The 12,061-nt window shown below is 37.9% G+C and overlaps 1 long non-coding RNA gene across 2 annotated transcripts in view; it reads left to right on the top strand.

Moving 5' to 3' along the window:
* The window catches only part of LOC107180015, a 42,603-nt gene extending 31,452 nt beyond the window's left edge, over positions 1-11,151 (top strand). For both annotated transcript variants that reach the window (XR_001510763.2, XR_006221569.1), the window contains exons 6-7: positions 355-445; positions 9,893-11,151. This is a non-coding gene — a long non-coding RNA (uncharacterized LOC107180015). The remainder of the gene's footprint in view (positions 1-354; positions 446-9,892) is intronic.
* Positions 11,152-12,061: the final 910 nt, after the last annotated feature.

The following is a 12,061-nucleotide window of genomic DNA, read 5'->3' as shown; positions in this document are numbered from 1 at the left end:
TGCCGTTGTCAGGGTGAAGAAACTTTCCTGGGGAGGAGTGTCAGGAACAAGAAAACAGGGGAATGAGTATCTCTTCTCCAGTCTTCAAATCCCCTCTGGTAATTCCAGTTAATGAGCCCAGGCTGGGAGCCATCTGACAAAGTAGAAAAATGGCCCCAGATCCAGCAACATAAATCAGAGTATAGAAAGGTAGGTTTGGAGCGCAGAATCGGTAATTTAATGACAAACACTATGAGCTTGGCAGTGATCAGTGGAAGGTGGGGATAGGAACAGGGCACTGTTCCAAACTGAGGCCTTCCAGATAATGTGTTTTTCTGCTTACTCTCATGTACTTCTGCCAACGGCTGTGAGAAGATGTTTCAGGAAAACAGACCTGAGCCTGACAAGCAGTCTGGGACTCGCCCAGCTGAAGCAGCCAAACTCCGTTGAACCCACAGACTTATGAGTAAGGAAAATAAATTTCTTTTGGTCATAAACCATTTTGTGACAGTCTGTTACACTTCAAAAGTCAACTAGAATGCTCAGTCTCTTATCTATAAAATGGGCTTAACGATTACACTTACTTTTCAGGCTTAGTGGGACATCTGCTAAAACAATCTAATACAAAAGAGGGCATGAGGGGCATCTGGGTGGCTCAGTCGGTTAAGTGGCCAGCTTCATCTCAGGTCATGAACTCACAGCTCGTGAGTTTGAGCCCCCCATCCCCACATCGGGCTCTCTGCTGTCAGCGTGCAGCCCACCTTGGATCCTCTGTCTCTCTCTCTCTCTCTCTCTCTCTGCCCCTCCCCTGCTTGCACTCTCTTTCTCTCAAAAATAAATGAACATTTTTTTTAAAAAAGGGGGACATGAATTACAGAAATAGAATAAGTAGCTCACAAAATGCAAGGGAGCCTCATTTTCAGGCTTTGGGCCATCTCCTTGCTTGTTCTTTTTTCTTTCCTTTTTTTATTGTGGCAAAATACACATATCATAAAATTTACCATCTTAATAGTTTGTAAGCATACAGTTCAGTGGTAGTAAATACATTCACAATGTTGGATAAATTACTCAATCTCCCTCAACATCACCATCTCTTCTCTCAGAAGCTTAGTTTTCTGGTCTGCAATTAGTGTGCAGATACACAAAGCTTTATGAAATCTAAAACAACACACATGGAAGGCGTTATTGAGCACAGCTTCAAAATTTAGACTTATTAACAAGAAGAAAATTTTTAAAGAAAGATCCATGTCTCAGTTTTAGCAAATGTAGTTGTTGTCTCACTCTATTTAACTGAACATTGTTTTCCAAGCAGTTTTCTGCTTAAATAAGCCTTTCTTCTTCAGGGCAGAGGCATTTAATAACTTCATTTAGCAGCTGCCTTCTCATTTCCAACTTTGACCCCTGCATTTGTATTATTTTACCCCATTCAGTAGTAATTTTCTGAAGTGTCTTCTTTTCCTGAGATTAATTTGAATCTGTGTAAACCTGTCACATCTATGTTCAGTTGTTAATATTACAAAACAAAGCTCTGAAGTAACAACAGAATACTTTATATGTGGGATTAAAAGCACTTTTTATATTTCACCTTTTGCTCAAAACTGACACAAAATAATATTATCCACAAATGAAATGAAGGCTTTCAGCAGCTTAAAGGATGTTTCATGAATATGAATTATGTTCTTCCATTGTTATCATAGATACTGGTGATTTGGGGCAAAAACACAACTTGTTCTTGCATAATCATTCCATATACTTTACATAAATGAGTTGATTAGGTTTTATAGAATTATGTAGTTTTGTTTTGTATCAACTTTAATAGCACTTAAAGAAGCAAACGCTGCAACAGCATTATAAAAGGTCTAAACACTAAAATTTCCGTAAAATCACCAAAAAAGACACAAAAATAGACACATAGATCAATGGAACAAGATAGAGAGCTCAGAAATAAACCCATACGTATATGGCCAATTAATCTACAACAAAGAAAGCAAGAGTATACAATGGGGAAACAGCAGTCTCTCCAACAAACGGTGCTGGAAAAACTGGACTACTTTCTCTTTTTTGTCTTTCTCTTTTTCTTTCTGTCTTTCTGTCTTTCTTTCTGTCTTTCTTCTCAGTATAGTTAACATGCAGTATTCTATTAGTCTCAGGTTTACAATATAGTGTTTCAACAATGCTGTACTGAAACTCGGCCACTTTCTTGCACTATACACAAAAATAAACTCAAAATGGATTAAAGACCTAAATTTGAGACCTGAAACCATAAATCCCCTAGAAGAAAACATAGGCAGTAATCTCTTATTCATTGGCTTTAACAACATTATTTATGGATATGTCTCCTTAGGCAAGGGAAACAAAAGCAAAAGTAAACTATTTGGACTACACTAAAATAAAAAAAACTCTTGCACAGTAAAGGAAATCATCAACAAAACAAAAAGGCAACCTACTGAATGAGAGAAGATATTTGCAAATGATATATCTGATAATGGGTTAATGTCCAAAATATATAAAAAACCTATACAACTCAACACCAAAAAAAATAAAATAAAATAAAATCCAATTGAAAACTGGAGAGAGGCCCTGAATAAATATTTTTCCAAAGAATACATACAGATAGCTGATTGACACATGAAAAGATGCTCAATATCACTAAATACCAAGAAAATGCACATCAAAACCACAAGATATCATCACTTCACACCAGTTAGAATGGCTAATATGAAAAAGACAGGAAATAACAAATGTTGGCAAGGATGCAAAGAAAGGGTAACCCTGATAGTGGGAATATAAATTGATGAAAATACTGTGGAGAACAATATGGAGGTTCTTCAAAAATTAAAAATAAAAATATCATATGATTTAATAATTCCACTATTGGGTATTTATCCAAAGAAAATAAAAACACTAATTCAAAAAGATATATGCACCCCTGCATTTACTGCATTATTTACAATAGCCAAGACATGGAAGCAACCCAAATATCCATCAATAGATAACTAGATAAAGAAGATGTGTTATATATGTGATATATAATGGAATATTACTCAGCTATAAAAAGGAATGAGGTCTTGCCATATGTAACAAATGGATAGATCTGGGGGTGGGGGGCAGAGACCTAAGTGAAATACATCAGAGAAAGGCAAATACCATATGATTTCACTTATATGTGGAATCTAAACTACAAAACAAAGAAACAAACAAAAACAGGAACAGACTCATAAACACAGAGAACAAACTGGTGGTTGTCAGAGCAGAGGAGTGGAGAGATGGGCCAAACAGGTGAATGATGCATATTAAATATGTAATATGAATTGGATTACAGATGCAAAAGTACTCATCCCTATAAAAATGTAAGCAGAACTCTGGATAATACAGTTTGATTATCCTATGCTAAAGTCAAGGTGGCGACTGTTCTCAACTCGGAAGGCAAATGAGCAGCAAAGACTTTCTGAGCCCATCCCCTTCCTCAGAGTCTTTGGCACACCCTGCAGAATAATTGAAGCAAGTTGTAGCATAGATGTATCAGTAGAATATTTGCCACAGGAAAGAAGTTTAGAGTATCAAATATATCAGTGTAAAAGTATATTTTGTACCTGCTTTCCAGCCAGCTGGAAAAATTTATAGAAATCAGTATGGGAAAAAACCCACATACCTTTGGAGATAAGCTTATCTTGGTTTCCAAAAGTGTAGACTGGCCCTTTAGGGAAATTTCTGGAGATGGCGGTTCATAGAGAGAGGAATGATTGCTAGCTCTTTCCCCATTTCTGTGGCCTCTTTTGGAGGTAGTGAAAGACAAAGTACAGCTAGGATTCTGTTTGAATTGAAACTGTAGTTGGAAGGGAAAAAAGATTAATTTAGAAGGAAACAACATTCACATGTGCGCGCGCGCGCACACACACACACACACACACACACACACACACACACACACATCCAGGTCTGGGTAATTGGTAATTGGGGTATCTGATTAGAATCCGCTTTACCTGTGGGTTGCTTCAGATGCTGTATTTAAACTCAAACAGGCATTCAGACTCTTTCAGCCTCTCCTTTTAAGCTTGAATGCCTTTGTGTATATAAAGATGTTGCACCTTGAAAATGGAAAGGAAGCATTCATGCTTGTTTCTTTAGCAAAGTCAAATTTTAAAGAGCATCGTCTCTTGAGAAGAGAATGATTCTATTTCCTAATTCTGTTTGCTTGATTAAAACGTTTGGTTTATTTTCTCTCATTCTTGGGAAACATATTTCTGTTCTTTTCTCTGCTCCAGAGGTTATGGAGGTAGAAGCAAAGAAAGGCGAGTCCACTCTTGCACTCTCTCCCCATGCTGTAGCAAATTACCTGAGAGCTGCTTTAGAGCTAAGCTACAAAGAGAGATGCCCCTGGAGCAAGCTGAACAGGCAAGGAATAGGCTTTCTCCTGTGGGAAGTCTCCAGGGATGGAACTTCCTTAGGGTCCTTAATAACCATCCTCCTACACTACAATCAGCTAAAATCTCTGACCTGTGTTTGAACTGTCCTTTAATTCAATCAAGCACTTTTATTTCAAAACTACATGCAAGCTTAATGAAATCTGCAGCATAGTGATTAGGGGTCAAATAATTTCATCAATTTGGCACTAAGCCTATGAAAAAGCCCTTAAATCTTTATATTTTTGTACTTAAATTTCACAAAATGGAAGTCTTATAATTTTGCCAATAATGATGGTCTTGATTTAATTCTAGCCACTTTATAATCTTATTGCTTTTTACACTTAAACTGTGTTCCAAATGAACACACACCACTCTTCCTTTCACTGGGACATATAGCGAATAAATTTACATCCATGATTGGGGAATAAAGAAATATTGAGTGTAACCTCCCTTTCAGGAAGGTTAACGGACTTTTTTAACCTGGATGTATGTATGGATGCCTGGGTGGCTCAGCCAGTTAAGCATCTGACTTGGGCTCAGGTCAAGATCTCACAACTCATGGACTGGAGCCCGCATTGGGCTCTGTGCTGACAGCTCAGAGCCTGGAGCCTGCTTCAGATTCTGTGTCTCTGGCTCTCTCTGTTCCTCCCCCATTCTCTCTCTCTCTCTCTCTCAAAAATAAATAAACATTAAAATAATTTTTTAACCTGAATGTTCTTGGAGCCACAGTATAGGGAAAATGTGTGCTATGGGAGAAAATTATGCATTACTTATAGCTCACCCGTTTGCTCTTTATGACTGTGACTCTATGGGAGCCATTTTGCACCTTTGTAAATTATCAATAACTGATAACAGTGCAAAATAATTCTTGTCTACAAACACGCAAGTTCTTTTCTGTTCAATAGACTTTCCTAGCTAGTTTTGTCCTCATTTGCATACTCACTTCAGTATTCCTTTACTCTAAATAAGTTTGTACTTTCTGAACTTTTACTTGGAACTGGTTATAATACCTTACAGATCTCCTCATTAATGAGTTAAAGAAAATCTTTAACTTGCGTTCATTAATCTGTACAAGATGTGTACAAGAGTCCTGATTTTACCCTATTTTAAAAATGGTCTTTTAGCAATAGGAAGATACTAAACAAATAACATAAAAGTCAAAGGAGCTTACTTTGACAAAATTTAAGCAAAACGGTCTCATGTAAATGTGGACCCCTCCCATGCATATTCGTTTGACTTTAGAACACGTGCTACACTCTGTCCACCGGGGGTTGGGGTTATCTGCACACTCGACTACTGCCCTCAACCGGGATAGGGTAGTGGACATGTTTTAGTTGCCAGTCTAGCCCCATCATCAACCCTCCCTTCCCCTTTGCCTACAGCGCCCAGATTTTCCTTTAAGAACCTGCCCTCCTCCGTTGTGTAACAGCCAGGACACATGGCTGCATGGTCCCCATTCAGAACTTCAGGTGTGAGCCCTGACTGATCTAAGACACGTCGCACATTCCCATCCTCTTTGCCATAAGCAGTTGGTTCATGGATGGACAAATGAACCACAGTTAGCTTATGAAGGCAAAACTCAGGTCTTCCTTCAACGTCTGGAGACAGAACAAGTTGTTTGGAGAGCTTTTGGCACAAAAGCAGCTGGTCCAGGAGGAAAGACATTTTTACAATGAAGGTGACATTACGAAAGTTGAAGTGAAGAAAATAAAAACAAATAAACCAAATAGTCCCCAGATTCTTATTGATTTTGCTGAGCCACTGTGTCAAACCACCTTGGCATTTGCTTTTCTTCTTGGCTTTGCAGACACGAGTGAATAAATTTCCTTATTCTTTTAGGAAGTGTGAGTTGGTTTCTATTTACTTATACCATTAACATTTCTTATGTTAATCAAATTGTGAGGTTTCTGAGATTAGAACCTCTGATTTTCTTAATGCCTCCTATAGCATAATGTGTGATAAGGAGACACTCAGAATCATACCATCCTTTTTTTTTTCAAATGTTTAAAACACTGCTTTTTCCAATTTTTACATTCTGTTCCATTCCAGGTGTCTTTTAATATTTTAAAGCCCGTTTATTATCTCTTGCCTGTATCTCATTTCTCATTTCCTCTCATACTTGTTCCATTAATTGTGTATAAAGTATCTTTATTCCTTTGGCTCTTACTCCAGGCATTTTGGGTTTTACTATTTAAAAAAGTATTTATGCTATTTCCAACTGGATTATGAAATCCCATCCTAACTGCCAATGCTCTTCTTTAGTACAACACAGAAGTAGTAAATGGAAAATAGCCAAACTGACCTAATCCATTTATCACTTTATTGATGCTTTATGTGATCCCTAATTTCTTTTTCACTTGTAAATTATCTCATTAGATTTAATGTCAATAGAATATGTCTAACTCAATCTTCATCAATCAGTGTTTTAGAAGAGAAGAGCATTCTCAAACTCATCTATTTGAAACGAAGCTTCACAATTGTATAATTAGGTAAATTAGAAGGGCAGTTTTGAGGGCCAGATAAAAGTATCTGTTGAAACAAAGGAATTTGCATATCTGTTGATTGAGACACTCATTTAATTTCATCAAGTTGAAATACCCGCATTACTTATAATAGAGCATAAAAAAAAAAACACGGAAATTTTCATCAAAAGGACGATGGCTCAATATATTATACCAGACATCGAATACATAAATGGACAATGGCCAGACTATATATGACAACAGACCTCTGACGCAAGCAGCAACCTCTGCAGGCATCAGCCCCAAATGATCAGGACTTAGTGACTGCTAGCTTCCTTAATTTTTTGTCCATGCTTGCAACTCAGGATCAACCAGAGAAAGCCAATGTGCTCCCAAACAAATCCCATAACCCTTCTCATTAATCTGCCTCCAGCTTCTCCATGTATGCAACCTCCAATCAGAGTATACGTGAGATCTTCCTTTTTGTCACTATAAAACTTTCCCTCACCCCTGCTTGCCTTTGAGGCTCCACCAAACACAAGTGATGGCAGCTAACTCCCTTGCTCTAGAAAACTCTGAATAGATTGTGTTGGTTCTCATTTGGCCCTAAATAGAGTTGTTTGTCCCCATGACAGTAAACCAAGACTTAATTGCAGTTTCAACCTTGCCCAGAGATGTCACCTTTAAACAGTCAATCTTCAATTTCTTGATCAGTACTAGTGAGGTCATCTGCATAATAAAACCCCCTCCCATTCCCACCTTCCCAAAAAGATTACGTGGCCTGAAAAAAATCTTTCCTTTTGCTAACAACCTCCTTGACCCATCCCCCTCCTTCTGCCTATTAAAAAACGTTCACTTTGTATAGCTCCTCTGAGTACCTATCCATTTATTAGAAGGGACACTGCCCACTCCCCCCACTCATGAATCATTGAATAAAGGAAATTTGATCTTCAAATTCATTCTGCGAATGTTTGTTCTTTAACAGACAACAAAGGTAGTTTTCTAAAACTGAAAAAAATCAGGTGACATAATGAGCAAGTTCTTTAGAATAAGCCTTTCCAAAGCCTTGAGCTTTCAACTGCGCCATTTTCTTCAAGATTTTATCTTTTTAGGTAATCTCTACACCCAGTGTGAGGCTCGAACTCACAACCCCAAGATTAAGAGCTGCACGCTTCACAAACTGAGCCAACTAGGTTCCCCATCAAACGAACCATTTTTTGGTACATGGTAGGCAAGTTCATTTTAAATTACACTGATGCCTTTGTACCTACCTTTCAGTGACAAAAACAAAAAAAGCAAACAAAAAACAAAAAAAACCACACTGATTCCTAATGGACAGGTTCTCTGTGAGAGGAAAGCCAATACCAGGAAGGTCCTCAGACTTCAAACAACATATAATATGCACAAAACAAAATAGTATCAAACAACTTCTATAAGAATTTGTGATTTTGTTTTTCTTAGATTTACTTATGATTGTGCCCTTTCTTTTACAAAGTTGTCGTAGACTCTAGGTCTAAATTTCTCTTTTGGCCAGCAAAAGACCACATGCAGGATTAAAACAAGAGATGGCTAATGTCTGGGGAAAAGACAAGAGCCCCAAATAAGTGTCCTTGCCTGGTATTTACTCAAATCAGAAGGCTTACAAATGTGATGGGTGTGCACAAAGAAACAAAAGAAACTGTGAACATTAACTTGAGGATGTGAGGGGGAAAAGGGGGCTTTGAAGATATACAATGTTTGGGGTTTGGGTCGATATAAAACAAATTCCAGACACTGGGCAGATGGGTATATGTTTGTTAACAGAAGACAGGAGGTGCCATGCCTGTTTATCTTTGCCAGCCTTGGGGATGAGACAGACCGGGAGAATAACCTCAGGGTTGATAAGACACCTTTTCTTTTGTTAACCATCTCCACTCCGGACTGCTTTGCCAGCAGCGCAGTGGTCCATAGTCCAATTCACCAACCTGGCCCTATTCTCCTATGAAAGCAGCTTTCTGCTATAGTACTAAACTTGGGGTGCTTTCACCCAGAATATCTAATCTTGTTATTCCTATGTATTGAGCACCTTTGCACTGTTTCTATTTCAGGACTTTGCCTCTCTCTATACATTTTTGGGGGCTCTGCACCTCCTATTTTGGGGTGCCTTTGCACCTCCCTATTCCTGGCACCTTTGTGCCTCCCTATTCTCTAGGTGTCTTTGCACCCCCCCATTCTTGGGGTGCCAATCTGGCTTACCCAAACTCGGGTGTGAGCATTTTATGGCTTTGTATTTCTTTATGCCTTGTTAACCCATTAGTGTAAGCCCGGGGGATTCCTAAGCTTATCCCCCACAGAAAGTAAAATTCATATGATTTTTCTTTCATGGTGGAGAGCTGGAAAACAGATCATTGATTTAGCACTAAATTTCCTAGCATATGACTTACATTTAAACAATAAGATGACCCTGTTTTGAAGATAATATGTGACCTCTGTGGGTGGGAGTTCAGAGGAGGGTGAACATAAGCAATTCTCCTTCTTGGCTTATGAAGAGGCAATGATTAGCATTGCAGGCAGAATGAAGGATCAGAATAACAGGGTTCTTTTCTTGGGTTTTAATCTCTTAGTCTTGAAATGAATAAAAGGTCTTCTGGGGTGTCTACCATATCCAGTTTCTCTCAAGTCCACAAGGACAAATTATCCCAACAACCAGGAAAAGGGATAATATTTTGTGTAAATCACAAATGCACAAAGTATTACATAGATGTTGATGAAGAATAATCAAAAAACTGAGAAGAACCTAGAAAACTTTGCTCTGAAAATCACAGAACCAGAGGTAGGGCAGCTCCTATGGGCCTGTAAGTTTAGTGGGTTAGAGAGAGAAAGGGATGCACAGGGAGACAAAAAAGCCTAGAAGCAATAAATTGAAGGTCAAAGTTTTTAAAGCTTGCCTTGTGGATTCATCCTGGTGGCAAAAACTTCCCAAGCATTTAACAAAATTCAAAATCAGAAATGGCAAATGTTTTGCTCTCTGAATCACTTTATGTTCTAATTTTTTTTTTTTTTCAGACAAGACATGATCTTGAGAAAACTTGTCATATGCCAGCCGGATTCTTGGATTTTAACCGTAGACTTGGCAGTTTGGTCAGAACATCACCACTACACTGACATTTGAGAAGATGTGTAGCTCTTCGAAGACAGAAACCTGAATCTCCTCCAGTATTACCAGTCGGTGGAGTCTGAGGCAACAAACAACTGTATGCCTTTCACCTCACTGAGAGATCAGAAAATGTATCATTTTTACCTGTAGGAATTAATAAGGAACCAAAATTTAAAAAAAAAAAAAAAGAAATTATTTGGAGAATGCTATTATACCAGTGAATCCCAAAGACTTCCAAAGAAATGACAGGTTTGGTGGAAATTTTCTAGAGCTCACTGCACAAAAAATTTAATTACAGTACCCATGACCTCTACATGATATGACTCACTACACAAAGTGCCATAAAACAATTTTAGAGGGTTTCGGCGCTTCAAAAAAAAAATTGAAAACTGGTTTATTATTTGGGTCTTTATTGAAGAAAACTGAGATACTGTTCCTTTAATATTGTTTACACTGTGGTCTTTAAGGTATGAGAGTGGGGGAAGATGAGAGAATGAATGAGGAAGAAAGGACACATTTTTGTGGGTAAAATATGAAATAGTTGGCTGACATTTTCATCTGATAGACTTTCTTCTTCTGACTTTTCTCTCCCTTAGGACATGAACTTTCAAACAAAAACAAAAACAAAAACCTTTATCTCTTAACCTACTGAAGATAAAATTTGCTTCCTTTAGAGAGTGTCTCATAAGGAAATAGAAGCTAACATTTAAGTGGTTTTGGAACAATTGACTCACCACTTAGAAAAATAAATTTTATGCCTGTCCTACAAAAAAAATGCCTTTTGCTCTGAGGAGAAAGATTTGTAAAGTTAGGATCTGCCTAAATATATTGACAAGTGGGTTTCATTTTAGGCAAAAACATCTGTAAGCAGTGTTAATTACCTAAGGCCACAAGTGCCTATAGAAGTAAAACAAGTACAGAAATACACTCAGAACACTTTTTTCCCCACTCAAAGTACACAGCAAATCATATTAACAACTATTTATTGAAATGCACTCTGCTTTCCCTGACAGTTTATACCAAATAAAACTAACATTGAGAAAAAATTAGAAAAGTTTTAATGAAGTGGAAATATGACAATATCATGGGTAACAATAATATTTGTATTCATAAATAAATGCCATATTAGTTTCTAGAACTGCCATAACCTGATGCCACAAACTAGGTAGCTTAGGGGCACCTGGCTGGGTCAGTCAGTGGAACACGCAACTCTTGATCTTAGGGTCATGAGTTGGAGCCCCACATTGGGCGTGGTGCCTACTTAAAAAAATATATATCACTCCTCATCAGGAAAATACAAATCAAAGCCCCATTGAGATACCATCTCGCACCAGTCAGTGTAGCTAAAATGAACAACTCAGGAAACAACAGATGCTGGTGAGGATGTGGAGAAACGGGAACCCTCTTGTACTGCTGGTGGGAATGCAAACTGGTGCAGCCACTCTGGAAAACAGTGTGGAGGTTCCTCAAAAAAAGTAAAAATAGAACTACCCTACAACCCAGCAATAGCACTACTAGGAATTTATCCAAAGGATACAAAAGTGCTGATTCATAGGGGTACATGTACCCCCATGTTTATAGCAGCACTTTCAACAATAGCCAAAGTATGGAAAGAGCCTAAATGTCCATCAACTGATGAATGGATAAAGAAGATGTGGTTTATATATACAATGGAATACTATGTGGCAATGAGAAAGAGTGAAATTTTGTAGCAACGTGGATGGAACTGGAGGGTATTATGCTAAGTGAGATAAGTCAGAGAACACAGATATCATATGTTTTCACTCATATGTGGAACTTGAGAAACTTAACAGAAGACCATGGAGGAAGGGAAGGAGAAAAAACAGTTACAGAGAGGGAGGGAGGCAAACCATAAGAGACTCTCATATACGGAGAACAAATGTCCCTATCTTAATTTGATTGTCTAAAAAGAGCCTATTTTCAAATAAATACATTCATAAGTACTGAAAGTTAGGACTTCAACATCTTTTGGGGAAACATAATCCAACCAAGATGTATTATTGCTTATTTATAGTGACTCATTCTAAGAGTCAGCCAATTTGCTAATTAGGTTGATT

Source organism: Panthera tigris, chromosome C1 (assembly GCF_018350195.1).
Source record: "Panthera tigris isolate Pti1 chromosome C1, P.tigris_Pti1_mat1.1, whole genome shotgun sequence".
NCBI lineage: Eukaryota > Metazoa > Chordata > Mammalia > Carnivora > Felidae > Panthera > Panthera tigris.
The sequence above is the reverse complement of the archived record's forward strand: the minus strand, read 5'-3'. Positions and strand labels throughout refer to the sequence as shown.